Below are 17,781 nucleotides of genomic sequence, written 5' to 3'. Positions count from 1 at the left end.
ATTTTATTGTCTCATATTGATGATGAGGGAGTGTTAGATTGAGCACAACCAAATATTTGTGAAATAACAGATCAATCTTTTCCGGCTTCAATAACCTTCGTCTTTGGGAAGAATATAGTACATATGACAAATTTTATCAAAATATCTTCTAAATTGCGACCTGTACTATGCGCACAAGTTTACATAAGAATCGGCTCAGAAAATGATTTTGCGTCGATCGGTATACTTTAAGGAGAACGTTAGCCTAATATTTTTTGGAGTTATAAACATTACGGTATAAAAATATAAACAATCGAGGTTTTAGATTTATTCTGTTTAGATTTATTCGGTTAATAATCGGTTAATTTAAAATTATTCGATTAACCGAATAATTTCTATTTTCATTTTAAATTGAAAATATAACAACGAATTTTGTGTACAAAAACATAAAAAACATCAAATAAGTTATTTGAGATCATTTTTGTAAACATATCGCCTATTTGCTGCAACAACGTCATAACTCAAAATCCGTGTGTTATGAACTGAGTAATAGAAAATATGCGCTGTTCTATAATCTTTCATATAGTTTCATCAGTTTTCAAAAAAGTCAATTATTTTTTGTTTGAGAGTGTTTTTTTGTTGTAAACATCAAAATAAAAATTCATGTTTTCTCGTATATTTGATAAGTAAAAATTTGGGTTAAATACAGATTAGAAAGATATTAACATCTAATATTTATATTTCTGAAATCGCATGATTTGTTGAAAATTTATTTAAGAAATAGTAAAATGTCATAAACTATTCAATAAACGTTTATCTCGAAACGACTTTTTTGAATTATGACGTTGTTGCAGCAAATGAGCGATGTGTGAGTTTTTTAGGGTTTTAGTGAGATCTTCTGAAATAATCTTTTATAAAAAGAATATAATTTAAACCATTTTTTTCTTTAGATTTAATAAAACTTTTCTTGGAAAAAAACTCTCTCGATGATTGTATATGTTGGAGAAATCAAAAGCATGATAAAGAATATTCCTTTTAGTTATGACAAAATACTCATTTCAAAAAAAAGTTTCGTCTATACATGTAAATACATATTAACAAAGTTTCAAATACATGTAAATTAAATATGTCAATTGTTATACATACTCACAAATCATTTTTATTGGATGTTCAAAAATATCTAATTTTAATTTGAAATTTGTATTTGAATTGAAACGGAAAAATAAATACAAACAAATTGTTTAAAGTGCAAAAAAAGGAATTTCGGTTAATCGGTTAATCGACACAAATTAGTCGGTTTATTTGTTATTTGAAAATCGGCAATTTCAAATTATTCGAATAGTTAACCGTCCAAAATTAATCGGTTAACCGATTAACGGTTAATCGATTGAATACCCTAATACATACATATATTTGTGTTGAATTTTATTTAAATATCAATATTTTTAAGAAATCTATACTCGTTAAAATGATTTTCGGAAGTGGCTCTTACAGTGGTGGCCAGGAATTTAAGACAAACATTTTTTGCTAAATTCCATGTAATTGTCAATTATTTTTTCAAATATTTCCACAAATATGTATGTATGCATGAGGACTGTTTTAATACACAAGTGTGTTTTATTTGACTGTGTCAATTCATACATATTCACCATAAAATTTTTCTACAACTTGACCAAAAAAATTTATATTTTCTCATATTTATATCATTATAATTTTATTATTATAAAATATTCGGACCAAATTTCGTATTTTTAGTTCCATTAGTTTCGGTCATATCATGTTATTAACAGCGGATGTTCGCTGAGGTGGGTCAACGTATTTCCATATATGTTTTACCGATTTTTCCAAACATTTTTCAGAAACTAGAAACATTAATAATAAATTTCGTACCCTTAGAGGTCCTTTTATTTTGGCTCTATCGCACTTAAAATTCAGTTGATGAAAAAAATTCAATTATTTGTCTTAAATTGGTGGCCACCACTGTATATAGGAGCTATGACTTATTATGAACCGATCGTTACAAAATTTGGTGTAAGTACCAACATTTTTAAGAGATTTATGCTGTTTAAAATGATTTTCGAAAGTGGGGCTTATATGGGAGCTACGACTAATTATGGACCGATCATCACAAAATTTGGCAATGCGAATTAGGCTTATATAAAACTTATTTGTGCTGTATTTGGTTTGGATATCAATATACATAAGATATTTATGAGAGCTTAATTATTTTCAGATATGGCAATCGTAGGGGGTCTAGGAGAAATAATGGACCGATTCTAACCGAATTCAATAGGCTCCGTCCTTGGGGAAAAAAGAGCTTATACGAAATCGACTCAGAAAGTGATTCTGAGCATATTGGTATAATTTATTGGGACAATGTTTTAGTACATTACAAACATCAGCACTAACCCAATATACCTTCCCCACTACGGTAGTGTAGGGTATAATAAAATTTCATGCGTAAGGAATGAGATCGAAAAAACCTTAACACACGTTTTTCCTTAAAACTTTTAACCCAAGTGAAAAGTATGTCAGTTATTATGTTTAGTATCAATTATGTTCATTTGTTGTTAATCTGATTAAAATGAGTGACGAGAAAAAAGTGCGTACTAAAATTATTAAATATTTTCAACAAAAAACAACTTGGTCCTTGGTCAAAAGTCTGCCGTCAAACTGATTCCAATGTTATTAAACAGTATCGGGAGAACTTGTCCGTTGATAGAAAACCTGGTTCAGGTAGAAGGAATGGTCCAAATGATGTTTCTAAAGCCAATAAATGAGAAAGCATTTTCAAAAGAGCTCCCAACACATCCTGTAGAAAAGCAGTCCGGTTAGCTAAGTACTCGAACTATTTGGTACAAAAAGTTAAACCATATGCAGGTTTAAAAACGTAGAAGGCTCAAAAAGTTCCTGACAGGAACTCTAACAATTTAGAGGCCTAAGACAGAGCACGGAAATTGAAGTCAAATTTTATTTTTTATAAAAAAATTTGAACAAATTTGAACCAACAACTAAATTTCATCTAACCTAGAATCATTTCAGACCTTGGATGTATTGAAAATCCAAAAAGTGCAAAATAATGCCCACCCTAATTAACATACATACATATGTAGTTGTTTTCTTTAGACTTACATAGTGTGTATACAAGTAGTACTTACATCAACTTCATCATCTATTTTGTTTTAAATACATTTTTTTTCTATTCGTCTAGCATGTTAAATTTTTCCAGCTTTTTTGTCTTTGTCCTTCTGACCATGATTTCCTTTTAAAGTAACATCTCTCTTTATTTTAACCGAATATAGTATAATGTTTCAAAGTCTCGCTTGTATTTATTATACTTTTTTCTGGTTATTTTGTTAAATAGGTTTTTTTTTATTTACTAGTCTTTTTTTCTAAATAAATAAATGGAAATAGTGAGAAAAAAATGAACATTATTTTTTCTATGGCTTTTTCTTTTTATCTAAATTAAAAAGTTTACATTAAAGTGTTTTATAGGAAAATTAAAAAAATAACAAACAAGTAATAGTATTACATTCGGTTGAGCCGAATCTTGTATACCCACCATTAATATGTGACAATAAAATGTTTTTCTGGTATAGGGGGATAGGATTATTTACGGACTGATTCTCACAACTGTTAGTAGAAGGTTTTAGCTTCCATATAAATTTCATCACGAAGATAAGAAAATTATAAATATTCAAGTCATTTTTTGAGGGGGGACCTTTTATGGGGACTAGGGACAAATGTTGTTTAATGTTCCCCATAATTTACAGTATTAATTCAGAGTACTAATTAGTGCAAAATTTTATCAGGATTGCGCATAATTATCATAGTTATAGTTGTTCAAACAGTATTCCGGGGACATTTGTGTGGAGCTAAGTGAAATCCTGGACCGATATTAAACATTTTCAATAATAAACCATGTCAACAGAGATTATTTGTGGAAAATTTCAGCCAGCTAGCTCCTTTCCTTTGCGCCCTATCATATTTTCAACAGAAAAATAGACAGACGGTCACAACTATATCGTTTAAGAATCTTATGAGTACCCGGAATATATATATGTATACTTTTTGGTTCAACGAGCAATATTTGAATATGTTACACACGGAATAACAAAATCAATATACTTCCCTTACTTTTTGATGGTGGTTATAAATATATAAGAATTACCATTCCGGCTACAAGCACAACTACTAATATTACAAGAATTACTTCAGCAGTTACTGTTACTGGCATTGCTGCTGCGGACGCCTCAGCCTTTACTGTTTCAGCAGCTTAAGTCTTTGTTTTTATACCCTTCAGCTTCGTGAGAAGGGTATATATAAGTTTGTCATTCCGTTTGTAATTTCTACATTTTTCATTTCCGACCCTATAAAGTATATATATTCTGGATCCTTATAGATAGCGGAGTCGATTAAGCCATGTCCGTCTGTCTGTCTGTCCGTCTGTCTGTCTGTTGAAATCAATTTTCTGAAGGCCCCAGATATCTCCGGGATCCAAATCTTCAACAATTCTGTCAGACATACTTTCGAGAATTTTGCTATTTAAAATCAGCAAAATCCGTCCATAAATAACGGAGATATAAGCAAAAATCCGAGACAACCTCTGAAAATTTCATCAAAAAACACAATGTATTGCATGCTTTGACAAAAAACAACAAAACGTGTGGTTGGATGTGCAAGCTTTGCGTATTTTGTTTTTTTTTTGTGTTTTGTTTCTTTTGGCGTTTTTGTTGTTTTTTATACAACAAAACGTTTGTTTGGTTGTGTGTTGGTTTTTTTGACAAAAAAACAACAAAACGTATGTTTGGATGTGCAAGCAACGTATGTTTTGTTTCTTTTGGCGTTGTTGTTGTTTTTTATACAACTAAACTTTTGTTTGGTTGTGTGTTGGTTTTTTTGACAAAAAATCAACAAATCGTATGTTTGAATGTGCATGCTTTGCGTATTTTGTTTTTCTTTTGTGTTTTGTTTCTTTTGGCGTTGGTGTTGTTTTTTATACAATTAAACGTATGTTTGGATGTGTGTTGGTTTCATTGCCTTGCGTATTTTGTTTTTTCTTTTGGTGTTCTGTTTCGTTTGTGTTCTTGGTAAATTTAGGATGCTGTACGCTGAAAGTGGGCAATGTACATACATAACTATATACTAATTATAAAAAATAATAATGCATCCACAACAAAGGTGAAGGGTATATAAGATTCGGCATAGCCGAATATAGCACTCTTACTTGTTTATATAATGAATGTTTTTCCTCAGCGTCTCTTTTCCGTAATTGTATAATGTTTTTAAAGGAAATGGCTTTTAAGTTGTTAAAATGATATCATATTTATTTTACTTAAACTTTTGTAGTAAAGTTTCGAGTCTATAAAAGAATTGAAAAACTACTCAATATGTGTTAGTTTTTATTTTGCTTATAGAAAAAGAGAGAAATATATTTACAAATATTAAGTTATGTTCTTTTTTTTCCATATTATCAAAAAAAAGTTTAAGTTTTTAATGGCTACACTTAAAGTATGAATTTAAATGAAATTAATCACTGAATGTCAAAAAAAAATAATTCTGATAAATGCGGGATCTATGAGTGCCGACAACTGTTTTAGATTTTATTTTGCTACTCTTTTGATAAATCTTTTTTGAAAAGAGTAAACTAGGAAGAGGGTGTCAAATAAAATCGTATACGTATCATGTAGGCAGAAATGGATGCCCATTTATATATGTGCTTGTCAAGTTAAGGAATAGAGTTTGTGATTACCAAAAATATTTATAGACCTTAATTACTTAGGATCAAAAAAAAAAAATGGAGAAAAAAGTGCGATTTTCCTAAGTATGTGCGATGTATGGTAAATTATGGTTCGATTCTCACAGAATTTCATTAAATTTTATCCAGAACCTTTAGAGTATCCAATAAGAAAGAAAAGAAGAGTCAGACATCAATGGCGGATTCTTAATACTCAGATATCATACTAAGCCTAACGAATGAACTCAAACAGTGGCAAGGAAGATTATGTGTCGCCTTAAAGTAAATCTCAAAAACTATCTGAAAATATACTAGTTTTCTTTGTTTTTCCATTATGAAAACGAATGTATTATAACACTCATTGTATTTTTCCTGACCATTATTTTATTTTCAAAAGGAAACCCATCACTATCTTTTTCTATTCCTTATATGTATATATTTTTGAAACATTCATTAAAGTCAGACAATACTAGGGTATTCGAATTATTCGATTTTTCTCTTGTTTGAATAAAACGAATAATTCGAATAAGAGATTTTAACTTGTTCGAATAATTCGATCACACTTTTAAAATTAATCGAATTATTCGAATAATTTATTTTTTTTAAAAAAGGTAAAGAATTAAGTTTTGATGTCGGTTTTTTAATATTTAATTGTTAAAGAAAAACAAAAAATAATGTTAAAGTTAAAGTTAACAATTCAAGTATTGATAATGTTAAAAAAACATTCGAAAACAAAGTCCATCATTAAATTTTCAACAGAAATATTCTGATCAGATTAACTTCGGAACAATCTACAAAACAATTGACTAGCAAACCCTTTAGTTTCCGTTTTGGAGCTATACTTTAAAAAATTTGAGCTAGTTGGACATGATCCTGAATTCAAATACAATATAAACGTAACTAATTCTTTAGTAAATTAATTATTCACTATTTCTAAATTATTTATAACAAATTGTATTATATATCAAGCTCTATCAACGTTGCCGAAACTTTACTTAATAAAGTGGTCTTGGAGAATTACACAATAAAGGCAATCTGTTCAAAGTTTGATATCATTGCCAGTGAACGTGGCTAATTTGAAGTCAGGCAGTGCAAGACTGAAGCATTTACAAATACGCAAAAAGTGTATTAACATGTTAGACAAAGATGTTCAAAGATGTTCAAAATCAAGCAACAAAACGTTAGTTTGCAATATTTGTGTTTATCATTCGATTTATTAAATATTTTGCAACACTTACGTACGCGGTTAATAACATCACTTATATACATATATTTTAAGATCATGACCTTCATGTATTTCAATGTCATCATATAAATATCATCCTAAATATCACTTTCGACGACCGTTTCTAAATCACATTCAACTCCACTTTAATCTAAGTTAATATTTTGATTATTAATTGCGATTTTTCTAATATTTAGCCAGCAAAATAACAAATATTTTATTCCGTACCTTTTATTTTCATTGGTTCAAGTCCTATGTTAAAAATTTTGAAAGATTTGGTTTTAGAATTGTAACTTCTTGCACTCATATACAGTGATCGAAAGTCCCTTTGTCTTTAGTTATTTGTCGAATTTCAGAAACAATACAATTTTTGTGAGTCTTTATTACTTATTTAAATTTGAAATTATGAAAAATTTTAAGCAATTTACAAAACTTAAATATATATGAACATTTATTCGTTTTATTCGATTATTCTACATAAAATTTTTCGAATTATTCGTTATTCGAAAATGGCAATTTTTAAATTGTTCAAATAATTATTATATTTTTAATTATAAAAAAATATTCGATTATTAGTTAACGATCATTAGTCGAATGAATACCCTAGACAATACACAAATTTATTATGCTAAGTATTACATGAAAACGTAATAATTTATGGATATTCTTTTCTCATTTGGGATTATGTCCCGAGTCAGAAGTTTTGAAACTGCGCTGACTATGACGTGAGCAGATCATGGTACGGGCAGAATAATTGTGGATGCAACTAGGGAAACTGTTTTGAGTTTTTGGAGGCTATCACAGTGATCAGGCCGATATAAATAAGATGGCTAGAACATCGTTTACAACAACAGATATATATCTTGTTAAAAACTACATGCAGAATATCGCCATATTTGAATGATAGCCCTACCAGTGCAATCCTCCTTCAGCTTAACCTTCGCTTTACCAAAGTTTTTTTTATGTTCATGGTTTACCAATACCCACCCGGCTGGTACAGCACTTTTACACATATATGCGACTAAAAAAATTTTAAAAAATCAAAAAAACCTGATAAAAAGTTCAAAATGATTTTAATAAATTCTAACGAACTCTAAAATTTTTTCAGTGAGTCTTAATTTCATTTAAATCGAAACAAAATTAAAAAAAAATATTAAACTACTAAATCCGTAATGATCAACCGGGTGGGTATTGGTAAAGGGAAGGTTAATCTGTTGGGAGTGCACTTCATGGCGTAGAACAAGGTTTTCAGCAAACATAAGTAAGAACCGTTCTCTAATATTGAGATATAGGCAATTAATAGCCCAGCATGCCACAGGCCGACAGCTACTGCCCCCGTCACATTTAAAAAATTTGTAGCCCTAACTAATCAAATGATTGACTACATCCGAAAGCTTGCTAGATCAATACAGTACGAAAACCGTCCCCGCCAGTTCATTCCTCAGCCACGGACTCCAACGAACCATCACCACCTAAGCGCCTTATTGAATGACAACATTAGCTAGACAGATATTCGTATGGTCAAAGTCACTATTCTAAATTTTAACAATTTAACCAAGAATCCTTTCCGTCGATTTAATTCTAAACCTCCGTCGTCAAGTGTTCCCCGAAAGTCCCTCACCAGGTATTGCTAGCCTCACAAAAACAACAACATGACCCGGATGGAAATTACAAGTGAGATAGTAGAGTGTGTTAATACTGAGGCTATGAAGGAGATCCCAAAATAGGTGCGAATCCAGATACTTTTTTATTTTAAGATTTATCGGTTTGCGAATAATTTCAATATTTCACCTTCCTGAATCCGCGAATGTCTCTATGGCGATGACGTGGTGATATTAATTTCGAAAAATGTATTCCAACCAGCAGAATCAGACAGCGAAGCTATGTGACTTTATATGAAGCGAAGCGTTTCAGGCCTTCAAAGCTCGGTTAGTGCTCTTGGATAGGAAACTATGAAAAGAGAGTTTCATAAGAAAACACTGATATTATTAGTGTCATAAGAAGCACATTATTCACGGCAACATATATCATGTTATATTTACAATAAATTGAGGGCTATGTAGTGGGAGTGACGACAAGAAGATGTCATTGTCAACGGGGATGTGTTACGATGTTGGGTATCCGAATATTGAAACATTGATTGGACATCCTCAAAGGATAGGGAAGTCTAAATGATGTTTGATAAATTTCACAACGATTATCCGGTGTTCATAGATATATTAAAGACACACGCTAGTACTGGATCTGGGGTTTACATAACCTGAACAATTAATTGGATATATTATAGACTTTCCGATTTAGAAGTGTTTTTCAGGGCATATTTCTGGTTGTCTTGTCGGCCGCACAGCTTGTAATGGTCACCGTCACAAGCGGAAATGAAGTAACTTTCTCGGTTGATAGATAGGCTGTTAGAGAGGGTCGATTTTTTCACGAAAAATCGTGTGGCAGGAAAGGTATTCTACGAAAATTCTAAGAAATTTTCCCCAAGAAATCATAGGTCTAAAATCAGATCCTATCTTGCGCATTTCGTCTTTTATCCAATGATATTTCAGTACTTATTTTTATCCTATAATGCGCAAGATAGGATTTGATTTTAGACCTATGGTTTCTTAAGGAAACGTATTTCCGTTAAATGGTTTCAACGTCATGGACAATTAAAGGTTATACAAATAATACTAAACTCTGCACAAATAGAGTAGTTGTCAAAAAGTCCTTGCCTTTTTGAATGAAACACAGGTTTTTGGATACAAAATTAATTTATTTTTCTACATAGGTTCCTTCAAGCTTTTCTCCAATTTGAATATCTTTTTCAAAAAATAAGATTTGCCGAGTTAAGCTTTCTCAAACCCAAGTGATCATTCAAAATTGAAACCACTGAGCCATGTGATGTGAATACGGCCTTCAAAATCTTTCACACGTTCAATCTTCGATCAGCCAGCACCATATCAAAAAGACTTTAAATATTTTCGGGTGTAGAGACCCCAACTGGGCATCTAGAACATTCGGTATCTTCCGTGCTTGTACGGCCACAAAGAAATTAAGTAAACCACTTTTTTACCATTGAAATTGATGGTTTTTTTTCAAAAAGCAGAAGAAATTCACTTTTTTCCAATTTCTCCTCAAGTCACGAGGTAGTCTGATATCAATTGCTGTCAATCACAAAATAGATGACGCAGCTTTTTCAAATTTTGACAGAAGTCAACTGACAGATGCCTGTTGATAGGAGCAGTGCTACTCTTTGAGATAAGAGCCGGGAAATTCAAAACTTAGCGGACTTATTGACCCACCGTATTAGTTCAAGTTTTAGCGGACCATTACCAATGAGTAGAAGTAAAAGTTTGACGGCATCCAGCTATGGAAATAGTCTAAAATTTTAACATCAAGATTTTTAAGTATTTTTGTTAATATTTAGAAAAAAAAGGGATTCCAAAAGTGCGGATTAGCTACTGTGTATATGTATGTATTTCGGACAATATGAATTTAAATGAAATGTCAGAGGAGTCATTAACTTTTTTATGGACTGGTGTGGAAAAGTCTTGGTACATTTTTTTAAATTTTAATGATTTACGCTTAGGGAATAATCTCTTTTCTTCGAGTGTAAAATATTCTTGCCATTTATAATTCTTTTCAATGATTATTAGCTTTTTATCATAAAACTTACTTAGAAAAACTAAGAAAAACACACAAAATGATTATGTAGCATTTATGTTAAACACTTATTATAACGCAAAAACTTTTTGAGCCATCTTTTTTTTTTTTTTTTTTTGTCTTAAACAATTTTTGGCAAATTATACACACTTACTTAGATATATAAGAAAACATTGAAAACAAAATGACTCCCTACTTGGCAAATGAAAAAAATAAGAAAAAAAAAGATAATGTTAGAATACATTTGAAATGAGCGGGGTGTGTATGATTCTGATTTTATTTCAGCTTCATATTTTTTGCGCGTCATATAAGATTATCAATATTATCCGTTGTATCATAATTTTTTATTAGGTTTATTATTGTTATGGCAAAGACTACTGAACGCACACATTAAATTGTTGGTGATTTTGCTAAAGGCAACTTTACACTATCTGCCCAGCAAACAAAAACAAAATGTTCGAAAAATAATGATTTTTTCATCATATATGAAATGTTATTTCAAAGCTCTCATCATCACTTTAATAAAACTTGAGAAAAATAGAACGTAATTGTTGAGAAAATCATTATTTTCAATTATATTCTCAAAGGTTAGATTTGAAAAATGCTATGATTTCAAATCAATCTCAACTCCATATCAAACTGCCAAGATAAAAATCAGTTTGAAGTCATATTCACTCTAAAATAGCTGACAGATTAATTGTTTAACTCAGATGAGAATTAAGATAGTGTAAAGTTACCTTTTAACATACAATGATATTTTGAAATTATTGTTCATACCACAGATTTTCTTATATTTAGTCAGTCAAGGCTTTTCCTTTACAGAACAAAACGGAAACACAAAAAGAAAATTTAAGAAACTGAATTTCCCCAGACTTAAGAAAGATTAAATTTTGTTTTTTATTTCATTGTTTTCTCGGTTGTATTATTAAATCTTTAATGTAGGCGGATGTTTTCTGCTGTTCTTGTCACCGTTTATGTCTGCATAAATGTGGAGGTTTTTTCTTATTTTTTTAGCCAACAGTATTTAAGTCAAAAACAATTTTTAAATAAATATTTTGATTTCTAGGGTTTTACTTTGTTTTTCTTACAAAACGAAAGCAACAATGAACCAGAATAAATAAATAAAATATTAATTTTGTTTCTTTTACGATTCATTTACAGGTGTTGATGAAAGTTTATTCACAAACATCCTGCCTCCTCAGTTCAGGTAAGTCCACACAGTCTTATAGAATTTATTGTTTAAAATTGTTTCTATTTTAATGATTTCATTATGAATGTTTTCGTATTGTGCCAAATTATATTCTTAAATGTCAATAATTTTGTAAGAAGTTGAGCGGAAACATTATGTAAATGTCAGCTCATGATTATTTTGAACAAAAGTTTTTTGGGTATGAAGAAAATCAATATAAAATATTTGGAATATAAGTTAAATACATTAGGTTTTTTAAGGAGAATTGGTAAAGTATTTTCAAGTAGGTGTATACAATTTTATAATAAAAAATACTTTAAATTTGTGCAAAAAATGCTGTAGAATCATGCTTAACTACACATAGTGAGGAAAATTGTGTCTGTCTGGTATGCACAATAGGGCATAATAAAAATATTTATACCCTACACCTTCGTGAGAAGGGTATACATAAGTTAGTCATCCCGTTTGTAATTTCCACAATATAATTTTCCGGCCATATAAAGTATATATATTCTGGATCCTTATAGATAGCGGAGTCGATTAAACCATGTCCGTCTGTCTGTCCATCTGTCTGTGGAAATCAACTTTCCGAAGCCCCCAAATAACTTACATACACGATTCATACATCAGTATATGTGGAATTCTTCCGGCTCAGTTGCTATATATAATCGGGAAAATAGGTCCACAAATGGCTGAGATATAAGAAAAAACCAAGACAACCTCGATTCTTGACCTACAGTGGTGGCCACCAATTTAAGACAAATACTTGAATTTTTTTCATCAACTGAATTTTAAGTACGTTAGAGCCAAAATAAAAGGACCTCTAAGAGTATGCAATTTATTATTAATGTTTCTAGTTTCTCAAAAATGTTTGGAAAAATCGGTAAAACATATATGGACAAATATATGTGGAAATACGTTGACACACCTCGGCGAACATCCGCTGTTAATAATATGATATGACCGAAACTAATGGAACTAAAAATACGCAATTTGTTCCGAATATTTTATAATAATAACAATAATAGTAAAAAAACAATATTAAAAAAAAAAATTGTTGGTCAAGTTGTAGAAAAATCTTATGAGTTCGTGGTGAATACGTATGAATTGATACAGTCGAATAAAACACACTTGTGTGTTAAAACAGTCCTCATGCATACATATTTGTGGAAATATTTGAAAAAATAATTGACAATTACATGGAATTTAGCAAAAAAATGTTGTCTTAATTACCTGGCCACCACGGTATATCTGGATTACTAAGTTATTTATATAGACAATATGGATATCTAATGATAGATATTTCAAAGACCTTTGCAACGGCGCACAGTGGCTCATTTTCGTTTTTCATCGGCCAAATCTCTGTAACTTTTGAACCGATAGAGATAGACGATAGACAGATAACTTCTTGAATTTTTCTCCAGTTTTAGTTTCATTAAAATCGGTTCAGCAGTTGTTGCGCAATTTAAGGTTAAAGTTGAACTTTTAATTTATTATAGCATTTAGTATGAAAATGCAAATTTTTTGTTTTTTGAATCAGCTATACTTATTAAAAAAGTTATCAGCAGATAAAAACAAGTAAGGAAGTATGTTCGGCCAAGCTCGACTATATAATACCCTACACTATAATTTATTTTCGTGAATGATTTTCGGAAGCGGGTCTTATATGGGAGCTATGACTAATTATGGACCTATCGCCATGAAATTAGGTCGTGTGATTTATGTCTATATGGAAGTTATTTCTATTGAATTTTGTGTTTATACCAAAATGTTTAAGAGATTTATGCTCGTTAAAGTGATTTTCGGAAGCGGGTGTTATATGGGAGCTATAACTAATAATGGACCGATCGCCATGAAATTAGGTCATCTGATTTACGTCTATATGAATGTTATTTCTATTGAATTTTATGTTTATACCAACATTTTTAATAGATTTATGCTCGTTAAAGTGATTTTCGGAAGCGGGTCTTATACGGGAGCTATGACTAATAATGGACCGATCTTCATAAAATTAGGTGACATTAATTCAGTTTATATAAAACTTATTTGGAGCAAAATTTGTGTAGATACATATATAAATTAACCATTTACGACCGATAAAGTATAACTTCGGGAGGACATTTGTATGGGTGCTAGGTGAAATAGTGAACCGATTTCAGTAATTTTCAATAAACTTCGTCCTCAGGCCGAAAAAAATGTATGTACCAAATTTTATCGCAATATCTTCAAAATTGCGACTTGTACTTTGCGCCAGTCATATGAACAAATAAAATAAAAATAGAACAAAAATTTGGGAGTAATTTCATCAAATGAAAAAAGTGTTCAACAAACAGATCAAAAAAAGTTCAACAAGTATATATAGGCTTAAAGAGGACACTTTGGACTTTCTCTTGGTTGTAAAATTTGTTTAACCCCTTTTGACCCTAAGCACTTTTACTCCACTGAAATTCAAATTTGGCTAAAGTATAGTACCTGAGAAAAAAATTAATAACACATCAGGTATAAACGGTACAATGACAAATCATATGAGCTATTAAAGACTATTATCCTACCAAGTAATGATAATTTACTTCTAATCAAACTTACAAAAATCACATTTTTATAAAATGTTATAAAATATTTGACTTTAACAGCATGCCACGCACAGAATTCACAATATTTTTATCTAATTATTTGGCTACCTTAGTTTCAATGTGTTTACTATTGAATGGCATTAAAATTTTTAAAATCGGAGTTAACAAAAAGTTGGACTTTTGGCCGATGAAATTGAGATATGAGCCACCGTGCGGCGTATATAAGACCACAGTAAGTTTTTAACCCAATTTTTTAAGGAAATATATTAAAAAAAATATTAAAAAACAAAAAAAAATGTTTGAAATTTAAAAAATTTAAAAAAAAAACAATTCGAAAAAATTTTTTTTTTCAAAAAAAACAACTTTTGAAAAAAAAAAATTTTGTTTACCTAAAAATATTTAAAATTTTTATTTTGAAGTATAATTTGGTAAGGGGAATATAAGATTCGGCACAGCCGAATATAGCTCTTTTACTTGTTTGCGAATAAATCTGTCAATTCTAACAGGTCGAAGTGGTGATGTGGGCTCTCTAAGTACAAAAAGAATCGATTAGTCCTATATAAAACATTCTTAAGTGTGATATTTTTCTCTTTATAGCACTGTGGTTCCAAATCAAAATCTAGGTGGACAATATTATTTGGTGCTCTTTTTATATAGAATTGATATCTCCGATTCCAAAAAAAATCTTTAAAAGATCAATATAAACTTTTTTTCAAGTTACAGTAGGGTCTAGATATACATATAAAAAATTAAAAAAAAATACGTTTTCATGTCTTTCTGAAACTAAATATTTAAAAAGGTCTGTATTTACTATATTTGAAGTTACAGTAGGGTCTAGATATATAAAAATCAATAATAAATAAAGAAATATTTCTAAAAATTCCATTCCGTAAAAATTAAAAAAAAGTATTTCGGCGGGTGCTGGCGGCTACAATTTTTTTACAAAGACATTCCCCAGAAGTTTCTTTAAATGATGTATATAGTCATTGGACGGGATTCGACGGTTTTTTTTTAGAAAAAAAAATATCAGTATATTTGAGAACCAAGTTTAAAGGACTATAACAGGAAAATGGAGAGGCCCATAAATATAAGATATACATTTAATAAAAGCCTATATCAATGTTTTTCTATGTTTTGAAGTATGAATTTCTATATGGTAAAACCATTGAGATATATTTAATTTAGTAAAGCAGTAAAATATTAAAAAAATAACGAAAATATGATTTAAAATTTGTTGAACTTCTAGCGCTTCTGTCGAGAAAACAAAATGTTCAATTGAAAACCCCATTTGTATTGGAGGAGAGCAGATTGTCAGCTTCCGAAAAAACTTAGTTTTTCCAAATTCTGAAGATACCGATTTTCATAATTTTGTCCACCTAGATTTTGATTTGGAACCACAGTGTATAGTGAGCGATTTTTATGATTAGTTATTGAATTTTATAGTGTAAACAACCAAGTTTTGCTTCGAAAATGTCGAATTTTGTACCAACAAAGCGTCATATGCGGGAAGTTAAGCTTTACTTCTTTATTTCGAAGAAAGTACCACTGAAGAACACCGATTGCTCACCAAAGCTTACAATGTATGTGTTCCATCGGATTAACCCTCCGACGGTTGAGGAGAAGTATAAGGTCCACAGGGACCTTTAGGGAATTTTATATGAAAACGCATTTTTTAAACATTTTTTTTGTTTTGATTTATTATTATTTACTAATTATACATGTATAATGAATGTTAGAAAAAAAATTTTCTTTTATATATAACATTATTAATTTTTTATGAGTTTTATGTGAAAAAATCCTAAAAAACTATTGTTGAAATTTCAGTACAAGTACCTTTTCACACGTTTGCGTACTAAACACATTTAAATCTCAATAGAAACTATTGGTCGGATCGCTTTGATTTTAAATGATTCTAGATTAAATTTCCTTGGAATACATGTGGGGGGAGGGTATACCTTCCCAAGCACAATCAAGGAGTAATTTCTGTTTGAAAATGAAAATGGTCCCCAGGGACCTTTTCACCTTTTCAGATTTAAACACATTTAAATCTCAATAGAAACTAAACTATTGGTCGGATCGCTTTGATTTTTTTTAAACGATTCTAGATAAAATTACCTTGGAATACATACGGGTATACTTCCCATGGAGCATCAAGGAGTAATTTCAGTCTGAAAATGAAAAGGGTCCCCAGGGACCTTCTCACCCGCCGGAGGGTTAAACATGTCTTTCGCACGGTTCAGAAGTTGTTATTTTGACACTCAAGACAAATACCGCCCAGGTCAGTCAAAAATAATTTTAAGGTCAATAATCGGATACTCTAGGAAGATTGTTGTAAACCTCAACAGGGGAATGCAATCAATAGAAATATCAAGAAATTGGGTACCATACGAATTGAGGCCGATAGACCTTGAAAGAGAATTTTGCATTTCCGAAATTATGGCTGATCGTTATAAAAGAAAATAATTTGTTCACTGAACCATTACTAGCTATGAAAAATGGATCCATTACGGATCCAGATGAGCATGAGTGATCATATGAGAAGCTCAGCCAACAAGCCTAAAAGACAAGAAAGCCAAATATCCATGACGCTAAGGTAATTTTCTGTTTTTAGTGGGAGCAAAAGGGTCCTATGTATTATGAGCTACTGAAATCTAACCACACCATTACAGGGAACTTGTACTGAACGTAACTGATTCATTCGAACTGATAATTGGACCAAAACTACCCAGAATATACGGCCAGATAAGAAGCCGTAATAATCCATCATGACAACACTCGGTCCCATGTTGCAATACCTGTTAAAAAGTATTTAGTATGAAGTGGTTGGGAAGTTTTGCCTCATCCAATTCATATTCCAGACAGTGTCCCGTCCGTATAATATTTGTTTCGATCGATGTAGAAAGCTCTCTCTGGGATACGCTTCACTCTGGAACAGAGTATCCCATATTGGCTTGATTCATTCTACGCCTCAAAAGATGAACAGCTCTTTTGGCTCGGAATCCATATGTTGCCAGAAATATGGAAAAAAGTCACTGCTAACAATCGACAATAATTTGAATAAATTTATACTGTACAAATAACATTTACGAGCCCAAAAATAATCAATTTTAAAGTTTAATTTTTTAAAAAAATTGTCAATATTCGCATTTGGTGGCCGAAAAACTGATAATATTATTCTTTGCTTCATAGAAAAAATATTTCTTAATTTCTTAAAATAAATAAAGAATAAAACTTACATAAGCCCTTCCGAACTTAACCTGTTTTCATCGAATTTCTGAATTTAAGTGTTCCAAAAGTTGGTGCTATGATACTATGATTTTGATGAATGTGGTTTTTCATGAACAATTTTACTCTGATTTCCACTAGCTTACACAGGGCAACAAAATCGATAAAAATGTAGATGCTTTTTAAACCACTGCACAATTTTGAT

General features: G+C 30.6%; 1 long non-coding RNA gene across 1 annotated transcript in view; it reads left to right on the top strand.

Moving 5' to 3' along the window:
• The window catches only part of LOC135951623 (uncharacterized), a 102,722-nt gene extending 90,841 nt beyond the window's left edge, over positions 1 to 11,881 (top strand). Inside the window, exon 3 of the long non-coding RNA XR_010575984.1 lies at positions 11,751 to 11,881. This is a non-coding gene — a long non-coding RNA (uncharacterized LOC135951623). The remainder of the gene's footprint in view (positions 1 to 11,750) is intronic.
• Positions 11,882 to 17,781: the final 5,900 nt, after the last annotated feature.

This window comes from Calliphora vicina, chromosome 2 (assembly GCF_958450345.1).
Source record: "Calliphora vicina chromosome 2, idCalVici1.1, whole genome shotgun sequence".
NCBI lineage: Eukaryota > Metazoa > Arthropoda > Insecta > Diptera > Calliphoridae > Calliphora > Calliphora vicina.
Note: the sequence above shows the minus strand (reverse complement) of the source record. Positions and strands in the feature narration are given on the sequence as shown.